Below are 11266 nucleotides of genomic sequence, written 5' to 3'. Positions count from 1 at the left end.
AAAAAGGAACAAAGAGGGGAAAAAGATGAAAGAAAGAGGGGAAAAGGAACAAAGAAAGAGGGGAAAGGGAACAAAAGAAAGAGAGGAACAGAAACACAGGGGAAGGGAAGAAGGAAAAAAAAATGGACAAGGGAGGCGGGGACAAGAGAAAAAAAGGGGGGGGGGTGAGGGATGGATCAAGGAAGGATGAAAAATTAACAAGTGATGAGGAAAAAGGAAAGAGGGAAAAGAGACAAAGGAACAACAGAAGGGGACAAAGGAATATAGTGGGCGGAAAAAGAAAATGAAGGAAAAAAGCAACTAGGAAGGAGTGAAAAAGAAACAAGAGGAGGGAAAAGTAAACTACAGGAGAGAAAGAGAACAACAGAGGAGGAAAATGGGAACAGGACAAGGGAAAGAGGACATGGTACGAAAGAAGATGGGGTGGAGAAAAATTAGGATGCTGGGATGGTGTCAGGTATAACAGGAGAGTGGATGATTGTAGTCAGGCAGAGTGAACGGCAGCAAGGGAGGTACTGTAGGTAGGCAGGGAGAAGGCTGGCAGGGAGACATGAAGGCAGAATGGAAGGCAGGGGCAAGCATGAGTCAGGAGAAGTAAGCTGAGCAGAAGCAGGATAGGAGTAAGACAGGAAAGTAGGAGTGCTAGTTACATAAAGCCAATTCCATATTTCCTTTTTCGGGGAGTAGGGGCGTGGGTCTAGACTGTGAGTATCCACAATAATAATAAAACATTTCATAAAATGTATGAAGATGCACGGATGGCAGCGCGCCTCCCCCCCCCCTCCCCAATGAAATGAGGCCGATATAGTAAAATGACATTTAATCCCGTCCCTACATTTTTTCTTTACTGGCATACTTTTGTGCGCTGCATGGCTGGCTAATGGTTATACCATTATCTTGGTACTTTTGAGGTGCACTGACGGTACATCATGGTAGTACGTACTGGAGTACGGTAAAAACATGTTGGGATGGAATTACATGTCATTTTACTACTGCAATCTTACTCCGATGTTCATTGGCGCACTGCCATGCCCACACCTTCATACATTTTATGAAATGTTTTTTATCCCTATTTTACTTTTTTTTTTTTTTTTTTTTTTTATCTGTGCAAGAAAGCTCAGAAGGCATTTTGTAAGTTATTCAGCTCCACAGCGTCACCATAGTGAAGGGACTAATTATGCTTCTGAATAACCCATTCCAGTTCGAAAAGTACCTCTTGTGTTGAATAAAATCATCTAAAGATAACAGCAGAAAGGGGCACTGAAAGAGCTCCAATACATGCCCTGTGATCAGTCCATGACCGAAACATTTGACTTTGCTCTGCGACCTTGACCTTTAACCGACTGTTCTCAAATTTGTCATAATTCATCCATGCTTGACCATGAACCTCTCCACCAATTTCAGTTCAATTTGGATTTAAAGTGTTTAAGTTGACCTTGCACTGTGACCTTGACCTTTGACTTATTGTTCTAAGAAAAAGAACACTGTAATCTGTGGTTAACCCTAAATCGTTCCACTATACTGTATATAATCCAAACTGAATAACAAATTTTTTGAGTTCACGGACTGAAAGTCTGACACGTTCCTGTGACCTCAGATATTTTTTTTTTGGACACCCTCCTGTGGCCTTAGATATATTTATTTAAAGACTGTTTTCAAATCTTAAACACTTCAACCAATGCTGATCCTCTAACGTTCTACGGAGTTTTGCTTAAATCGGATCAGAACTGTAAAACGTTCATGTATTACAGACTTACTACCTTTGATCTTGTTTCGGGAAATATCTATCGTGTTTTCCATCCAGTGCAGAATGAAACCCTTGTGGAAAAAAAAAAAAAAAAAAAAAAAAAAAGGTCCAAGAAAGATGAAAAAGACAAAGAAGATGGAGATGGAGGAGGAGGAGGAGGAGGAGGAGGAGGAGGAGTCATCGTACTGGTGGGGTTCATGGACATAATTTCAACCTCGTTCTCAGAGAGGTGTCCTAGCTGAAAACAGTCTGACGGAAGCAATAATAATAATAATAATAATAATAATACGGGCGTTACCGTCCCGAAAGGTTTAGGAACAAGCAAGTAAAGATGAAAGACTGAGAGCACTAGGAAGGATGTGCAAGTAAGACGAGTGAAAAGCAGTATCAAAATGACAGTGGAATGAAGGTGATGAGAATAATGGAAGAGAAGCCGAAGAAAAACAAGGAGAAAAAGAAGGAATAATGAAAGAAAGAAAAGCTGCAGGGTGGATAATGGAAGGAAAAGAGAGGAGGAAGGGAGAGACGCGGAATAAGAGAAGAAAAATACAGAGAGCGCGTGGGTGTCAACAAAGAAAGGGAGGAGGTATGGCGGATGATAAAAAGAAAAAAAGAAAAAAGACTTAAAAGAGGGGGAAAATAATGAAAAGAAAAAGGAAGAAAATAGGCAACGAGAAAATAATAAATGAAGGAATGATAAGGAAAACAGGAAAACAAGCAGACACGGATGATAAAGAAAGAAAAAGACACAGAAGGGTTGAAATATAGTAATGGGTATGTAGAATAAAGGGAGGGATACAATAAAACAAAAGGATCAGAATGACACAACAAAAGGCGAACAGAAGTACGAATAGGTACCGTAAGCAAAAATTTAAGACAATATAAGAAAATCATAAAGAGTGAAGAACAAACGCAAAGAGAGAGAACAAACACACGAAGAACACACAAAAAGGAGAGAATGGACGAAACACACACACACACACACACACACACACACACACACACACACAGCAGAGGAAAATGAAAAATTACGCGAAGAAAATGAAAACGAGCGAAACAAAAGGTGAGGATGAAAAGCCGTGCGAAAAAGAAAATAAGAGGGAAACAAAAGACAGAGACACGAAGAAACACGCCAAGAACAGAAGAAAATAACAGTGAAACAACAGAGGAAGAGCGACTGACAAAAACACCCAAGGAATAAAGAAAAAAATGAAACAAATGGTAAAGAGGGTGATGAAATAAAACACGACGAATGCAAAGAGGGTGATGAAATAAAACACGAAGAATGAAAACAACAGGAGTCAAAGAAAAGGCGAGGATGAAAATGAAAAATAATGAATAATCGAAAACAGTGAACGTATGGAGAAGAGGAAAATGAAGAAACACACGAAGAATAAAGAAAAATAACGAAAGAAACGGGAAAGGGGAAACACAGGAACACACAAAGAATAAACAGTGTGAAACAAGCAAAAACTCAACATATACGAAAAGCTCGCCACACACACAACCCTGGCACTCCATTGTTTCACCGAATAGTCCAGCTTCGGTGACGTAATACCACATACCCACCTGTCACCACCACAACTACCACTGCCCCCCACACACCCACCTGTCACCACTACAACTACCACTGCCACCCCACACACTCACCTGTCACCATCACAACTACCACTGCCCCCCCACACACCCACCTGTCACCACTACAACTACCACTGTCACCCCACACATCCACCTGTCACCACCACAACTACCACTGCTCCCTACCACCACAGCAACCACTGCCCCCCTACACACCCACCTATCACCAACACAACTACCACTGCCGCCTCTACACACCCACCTGTCACCAACACAACTACCATTGCTACCCCACACACCCACCTGTCACCACCACAACTACCACTGCCACCCGCACACACCCACCTGTCACCACCACAACTACCACTGCCACCACACACACCCACCTGTCACCACCACAACTACCACTGCCACCCCACACACCCACCTGTCACCACCACAACTACCACTGCCATCACGCACACCCACCTGTCACCACCACAACTACCACTACCACCACACACACCCACCTGTCACCACCACAACTACCACTGCCACCACACACACCCACCTGTCACCACCACAACTACAACTGCCACCACACCCACCCACCTGTCACCACCACAACTACCACTGCTCCTTCTCAACATAAACTTCCTCAGGCTCCTTCGAAACACTCTCAGCTGAATCAAAACCACATTTACCACAAATCACTAAAAACAAAACCACCACAACCATTACCCTTATCACTACCACAAACAAGATATCAACAACGATCACCCGACTTAAACTTCCCCCTTACCTCCACCGCCAATTACCACACTTATATACCACCATTACATTACCACAAATTCCAAAGAGCAGAACAGCCATAACCACAACTATTACAGCTACCACTATCACAAACATTAGCATCAGCAATAATCACACTTCACTGACATCTCCAGTACCAGTTACCACAATTACCACAACTCCCCGAGGTATGTAGAGGCCACCACAACCACTCCAAGCAGCTGCCACTATTACAAACATCAGCATCGACAGTAATCACCAAGCTTAATGTCCCTTCATCTCAGGGTCCTATTACCACAATTACCACAACTACCACAATTCCTGAGGCGAGCAGAACCACCACCACCACCACCACCAAAACCACCACCACACCCATTGCAGCCGCCACTACCACACACATTAGCATCAACAATAATCGCCAGTCTTAATGCCTCCACATCTCAGGCACCAACTACCACTACAACCACAATTTCCAGAGGTGAACAGAACCACCACGACCATGACCATACCTACAACTACCATCACAACCATCGGTGCACGATCGTGGTGAGAATAAGCATAAGAATAACCACAACTACAACAGCTGCAACCATAACCACAACCATCCATGCCTGACCGTTGTATGGGCATGAGGCGCAGAACTAACAACTACCACAACCACCACCACCACAACTATCACCACAACTACAACCATCCGTTCACGACCTTGGTTTTGATAAGGCATAAAAATCACCACCCCCAAAACCGCAACTACCACAATCACAACCATCCATGCGTGGCCTTGGTGTGGTATGGTATGGGAGGAGGCATTGCAATAACGGTAATAAGACAAAGACAGGGTGAGTAAATAACCCCAGCCGGCCCTCACAACTGCACTAACAAACAACATCACTTCAAACAACAACACCAAATTGCTTTACCACCCAGCGCTACCATTTAATTAACGCACTCTCACACGCACACATACACAAAAGCGTAGGGGTACACACACGCACGCACATACACCTCCCTCCCCCCCTCTCTCCCCCCCACACCCACACACATGTACACAAACATAAGCGCACACATTTGAACCTACGTACGACATTACACACGTACAGCTGCCATCAATTTTTTTAACCGTCAATGAGATCTTGCAAAACTAATAAACTCTAATGAAGGACGAAAAAGAGGAAGCAAGGAGAATAGATATGGAAGAGAACACTGTGAAAGGTAAAACAACTGAGCCCATACCGTACGTACACAGCATACAAACGCGTCAACAACATCTACACACAACTTTGCATACTCAATCTCGAGGAAATATTACACACACACACACACACACACACACACACACACACACACACACACACACACACACACACACACAGTAAGTATGCAAAAACGAACACATATTAAGTGCACATACACGTATAATCACACACACACACACACACACACACACACACACACACACACACACACACACAGTACGTATGCAAAGACGAACACATATTAAGTGCACATACACGTATAATCACACACACACACACACACACACACACACACACACACACACACACACACACACACACACACACAGACACAGACACACACACACACACACACACACACACACACACACACACACACACACACACACACACACACACACGAGTGGCTGGGCGAGTAATTAGCATGTCATTAAGCGAGAGTGTTTAAGGGGGAAATGATTAAGGGTACGATGAATTCAGGGAAAGGGACGGGTTGGGGGGGAAGGGACGAGGGACAGAAATTAAGGGACAAGATGAAGGGGTTTGGAAGGACGTGACAAAATTTAAAAGTAATATTATTTTCACACTCAAGTTTCCATGACTCTAATATAAAACCGTCTGACGTTGGGTGAAAATTACTAGACTTGTCCCAAACATTAGAGGGTTAACGGTGGCACTAATAACACTGAGAACTGATTGCCAACTCAGGTGAACAAAATCGTCTGGCGCTTGCTGGAAAAGACTACTAGAGTTGTCCCGAATCTTACGAGGGTTTATGGTAGAAGTATTAACAGTCTTAGGTTCCCATAACTCACTCTCAGTTGACTAAAATCGTTTGGCGTTAACAGGATTATAATAATAGACTCTCCGAACTTAAGTCGGTACGCAGGGTATCAGGAAATTATGGGATAAGATATTTAAAGAACAGATAACAAAGACTCGAATAAATGACCGTACTTAACAGACATTTAACACAGCATATTAGGGGATTCATGGACAGGATTCAACTCATTCCATCAGACGACTTATCATTAATTTTATTCCAGCTGCCTCCACACGATTTCATGCAGTTTAGAAGACCCGCTCGCTGTGGTGGGGTTAATGAATGTTATATCACACCCCTTAGTATCAAATGTCTCCCTTAAAATGAAAAAATCGCTGGAGATTGCAAGACAAAGTATACAGTCGTGAGCAAGAGTTCGCCGAAATCCTCTGCCAGCAACTTGTCCTGCTTTCCATGTTCCTAATACCTCCCCAAACGACAATATCCTTCCTTCTCATACGTCTCTCTCTCTCAAATAAAGGACAGAGTATAAGGTAAGTATAAGGACTAGCCTACATGTTCTGGACTCATCAAAGTGAATGAGATTTACAAGTCCCCGCAGCTACTCTCTCTCTCTCTCTCTCTCTCTCAACACTACACTCCTCAGCCTGCCTCACCTCTTAGTCACAATCCCAGCACTCACTGCCTGACTCATTTCCTGCCTCCTACGCTATACTTACATTTTCCTTAGTCTCTCTTTTATCTCTATTCTTTGTTTATAGCTTTTCCTTTCTCTGTACCTTCGTTCTTTCTCTATTCTATTTCGTATCCCCCTATTTCTTTGTTCTTTTTCTATCTTTCCATATACCTTTATCTTTCTTTACTCTTTTTGAATCTCTTTTCGTATATATTTTCTCTGTTCTTTCTACCTCTTGTATTTTTCTTGTATCCTTGCATTTTCTAAACCCACTTTTCTTAAACCTTGATCTATTCCTGGCTCTTTCTGCACCTCTTTCCTTATCTCTGTAATTATTCTTCCCTTTTTTCTCTTTCCTTAGTCTTTATATTTTCATTACCCCTTCTCTATCTCGTGTTCTCTTTATCCTTCCTTTTCTGTGTCTCTCCATTTTTTCCCTTTCCCTGTCTTGCTTCCTGTCCTTACCTCTACTCCTATATTTTTGTCCTTTTTTTTTTTTATGTCCTTGTCCGTGCATACCTTCTTGTCTGCGTCAGTGTTCCCGTCTATTCTGTGTTTTACGGTGTTAGGTGGTCCATAAACAAAGTCCCATTACAAATCTGTTGGCGTCTTGTATGTTGTGGCGCCGGCTCAGTCTCCTGGTGTGGGCGTGGGTGTGGCAGTAGGAGAAGCAAGCGATTAAACTATGCAAGACAGACACTGATAACGCCGACTAAGCCGTCCCCACAATACACGAGAAATCGGCCGGCGGAATGGAGGAGGAGTGTTATAAATATGCCACCCTGTACAGTATATACCTCATAGTTTTCTACCTAAATGTCGGTTACTCCCTTTTTATCATCACCTTTCCAACATTTTCACTTTCCTTCCCAAATTCTCTTTCATTTCTAATATGTTTCCTGTCTGTTCCTTCCTTTAAATTTTCTCTCCCGTCATTTCTCTGCGCTATGTTTACACGGCACGATCAGAAGTTAGTCGACAATCCCCTGCCAGTATCGTGTCCCGCGTTCCTTGTTTCTCATTGCATCTTCACACTACTGTCACAGAAATATTTCATATAAAACCTTCAATCACCTTAGTCAGCAGGGAAGCGTCGGTGAACTTTCCTTAGTAATATCGCCTTTCCCTGTCTTTCTGTCTGTGTCTCCTTCCAAGTCTCACTACTCCATTCTTTGCTCTGTCCAGTACGATACCTGCATTGTTCACCTCACCCTTTGTTCTGTCCTTTACCGCGCCATGTTTCATTTCCTGTCTGTTAGCTTCAAAGACATTCCTTGTTCTATTCACTCTGTCAATTTTACTCCATCCTCCATTGTCTAGCTACACCTTTGTTCTGTTCTCTTTCACTCTCTGACTATGATGTACGCTTCTCTGAATTTACTGAACATACTGGTGATAGTATGCAATATTAATGGGCTACGTAACGGAGGAGCTATAAAGAACATGTACAGTATTTAAAGTTTGTTAACACAGATAAGGCCTCTAACAGACTTGAACGGCTAAGTATAATGATAGCATTTCTTGGATTTTGCTGACGATTTGGGGGACTGTGTAGGATATCGAAGGATTAAATAAGAGAGGGTAACGCCATCCACAACCTTTCTGTGCAGAGACGGAACACTCCTAGGCTTATGACAGAGATGATTTTATAAGCATAATTTTCTTTTCTTTTCTTTTTGCCTTTCTTTTTCTCCTTGCCTTTCTTTTTCTCCTTATATATATATATATATACTTACTGAACGTTTTGCAGACTGCATGCGCTATAATAGGACTACACATAAGAGAGTTCCTAAAACGATGCCTCAGTCTTGGCTACATACACCAGACTAATCACAAAGCAAGGCTTCCCACAGAACTGATATTACTGAGTTTAATGCGACTTTCTTAGGAATTACTGCTCGTTTTGGGGACTGCGTGTAATACTACTTGCCAAATGAAAGAGTTAGCACGAGTTATAGCTCTAGAATAATCAACACTTCAAGGCTTCTAATAAACTGATACTGCTTAGTCTTGGAATTTTATAAGAGGGCTAACACGATCCACAGTTCTTGTCTGCGTACACCAAAACTGCCAACACTTAAGGCTTCTGACAGACTTGGATTACTGAGTACGACAAAACTGCTTCTTAGAATTTATTGCACGTCGTAGGGATTGCCTGTAATAAACGAGGGCCAAGAAAGAGAGTCTATTTGATACCATCGATAACACTCCCACATGCAAAGATTACAATATCCAATCACGGCCTCTTAACCTCTTTAGTCGTATAACGTCTCCTTAATTTTATTCGTGCCCAGTGAAAAGTATATTCAGTTTAGGATAGGCTTTTTGAACCGGAGAGATTAGATACTACCTTAAATGACCCAAACACTATTAGGATGCTTTCCAAAAATTAAAATCGTCGAGAGGTAGAAAGATTAAATCCAATTAATACATCAATGGGATGACGTTGGTATTTCGTGGGAATGACTGGGCGTCGTGTGTGTGTGTGTGTGTGTGTGTGTGTGTGTGTGTGTGTGTGTGTGTGTGTGTGTGTGTGTGTGTGTGTGTGTGTGTGTGTGTGTGTGTGTGTGTGTGTGTGTGTGTGTGTGTGTGTGTGTGACAAGACTAGACAAAAAAGCTGATCAGACAAATTAGGACATGTGCATTCAGTATTGCCATGCAATACAAAGTCCCCTACCAGATGATAACCGTACTTAGGTAACTGAACTTGGGAGTAGTTGGCTGGTTGTTCCGCGCGACGCACCGTCATGGTATGGAGAACAACTATGTGAAGTTATATCAAAATCTGCCCATGCATGTGAAAGTTACAGAGCGGAAACGAATGCCGCTATGGCTGTTAAGTATGACAGTGCCCGACCTTGTTTGGGCCCCAAGTATGACCCTGACCTTGGGAGTAGATGGCTGGTTGTTGCAGGCGACACACCGTCATGGTAAGGCGAACAATGTATGAAATTATAATAAAATCTGTCCATGCATAAGGAAGTTACGGAGCGGACACGAAATTGCAGACGGACTGACGTACTGATGTACTGACGTACTGAGGGCACCGCTGGTTATTAGTCCCCAGCCGGTTTCATCGGTAGGGGACTAATAACCAGCTCTCAGAGATTTCAAACAGACTTAACCCACCTAATTCCATGACGTCTTCTTTTATATATTTTTACTACCCTCCGACGATTTTATTCAGCTAGGGGGAGACTCTTGGAAGGAGCAAGATATAACCATCATTTATCCCGTGTACTAACAGAGGCCCTCCGTGCTTAAATACAGTCGTCTCGTAGGAGAGCCCAATAAAACGAAAAGAAAAAAAAAGTTATGGTAGTGATGGGTTTCGTAGTATTAGTATTAGTAACAGTAGTCGCTCACTCTCATATCTTACATATCAGGACCAACTGCCTAGCCCCGGGCTCCTACGCTCCTCATGGGGCAATGTAGGATCGGATGATGGATGGATGGATGGATGGAACAGTAGTCGCAGTCCCAGATCCGATCGCGACCCTGGTGGAATCTCGGCAAAAGCCACGTTTCTTCCACAGTCCACCATCCTCCTTTCTGGGGACAGGGAGGGGATTATGGAACGTTTCTAGAACAGGGCAGCTCCACCGCCCTGTCATATTAATGCCGTCACATGGAGGCGTCCCTCTTAAGCACTGAAGGGCTAAAGTGTTGGGGACAATGCTGTGTAATATTCGGGATTGTCTAAAAACGTTGCGGATTCTGTGTTTTTACCAGAGTAAATAAGAGAGAGGTCCTGAAGGCGTCGATAAGTCCCGCATGCACAGACCAAAATAACCCACTCCCCCTGGCCTGACCTTTACACTCTTTACTACCATGACTTCTTGCTGGAGAGGGACGCCTTCATGTCGTGGCACCGACATTACCGCACGGCTCCGCTGGTTATACATAAATTCCCTTATTCCCACCCCATCCTCCGAAAGGAGACTGGTGGACTGTAGGACAATGGCAACCTCAGTCTGCAGTCCACCAGTTTCACGTTTCATGTGAACCTGAGGCAACAACAACAACAACTGCTACTACTACTACAACTATTACTACTACAACTACAGCAACAACTGCAACAAAGACAACAACAACAACAATAACAGCAGCAAGGATGAAGTTGGCTAATTCGCATGCATTAGTGAGGGGTGTTGGGGAGTGGGCGTGTGAGAGAGGCAGGTAATATATGCGAGCCACTGTGCACCCTTCGATACCTCCCACGCCACTGCAGGGACACCAATCCACTCTGATTACCTTCCCTCGCCCTCCACACCCTCGTTCAAGCCAACTGGTCATAACGCATTGATATTATTTTTCCAATGTGATCACAGCATTATTGTTTTTTTCTTGCGTTAGTATTGGCGTTCTGGGACCTACCTTACCTTTTCAGCCTGAGGATGTTTTTTTCTCTTAATTCTTGCAACATCCAGACGATTTTATTCAATCCAAGGGAG

At 43.2% G+C, this 11266-nt stretch overlaps 1 protein-coding gene across 1 annotated transcript in view; it reads right to left on the bottom strand.

Annotated features, from left to right (window-relative positions):
* Positions 1-11266, bottom strand: part of LOC145393552 (furin-like protease 2) — a 758736-nt gene that overhangs the window by 276024 nt on the left and 471446 nt on the right. The gene's annotated exons all lie outside the window — the stretch shown is intronic.

Source organism: Coenobita brevimanus, chromosome 24 (genome assembly GCF_032717465.1).
Source record: "Coenobita brevimanus isolate Jiangsu-jjx chromosome 24, ASM3271746v2, whole genome shotgun sequence".
In the NCBI taxonomy this organism is placed as follows: Eukaryota; Metazoa; Arthropoda; class Malacostraca; order Decapoda; family Coenobitidae; genus Coenobita; species Coenobita brevimanus.
The sequence above is the reverse complement of the archived record's forward strand: the minus strand, read 5'-3'. Positions and strand labels throughout refer to the sequence as shown.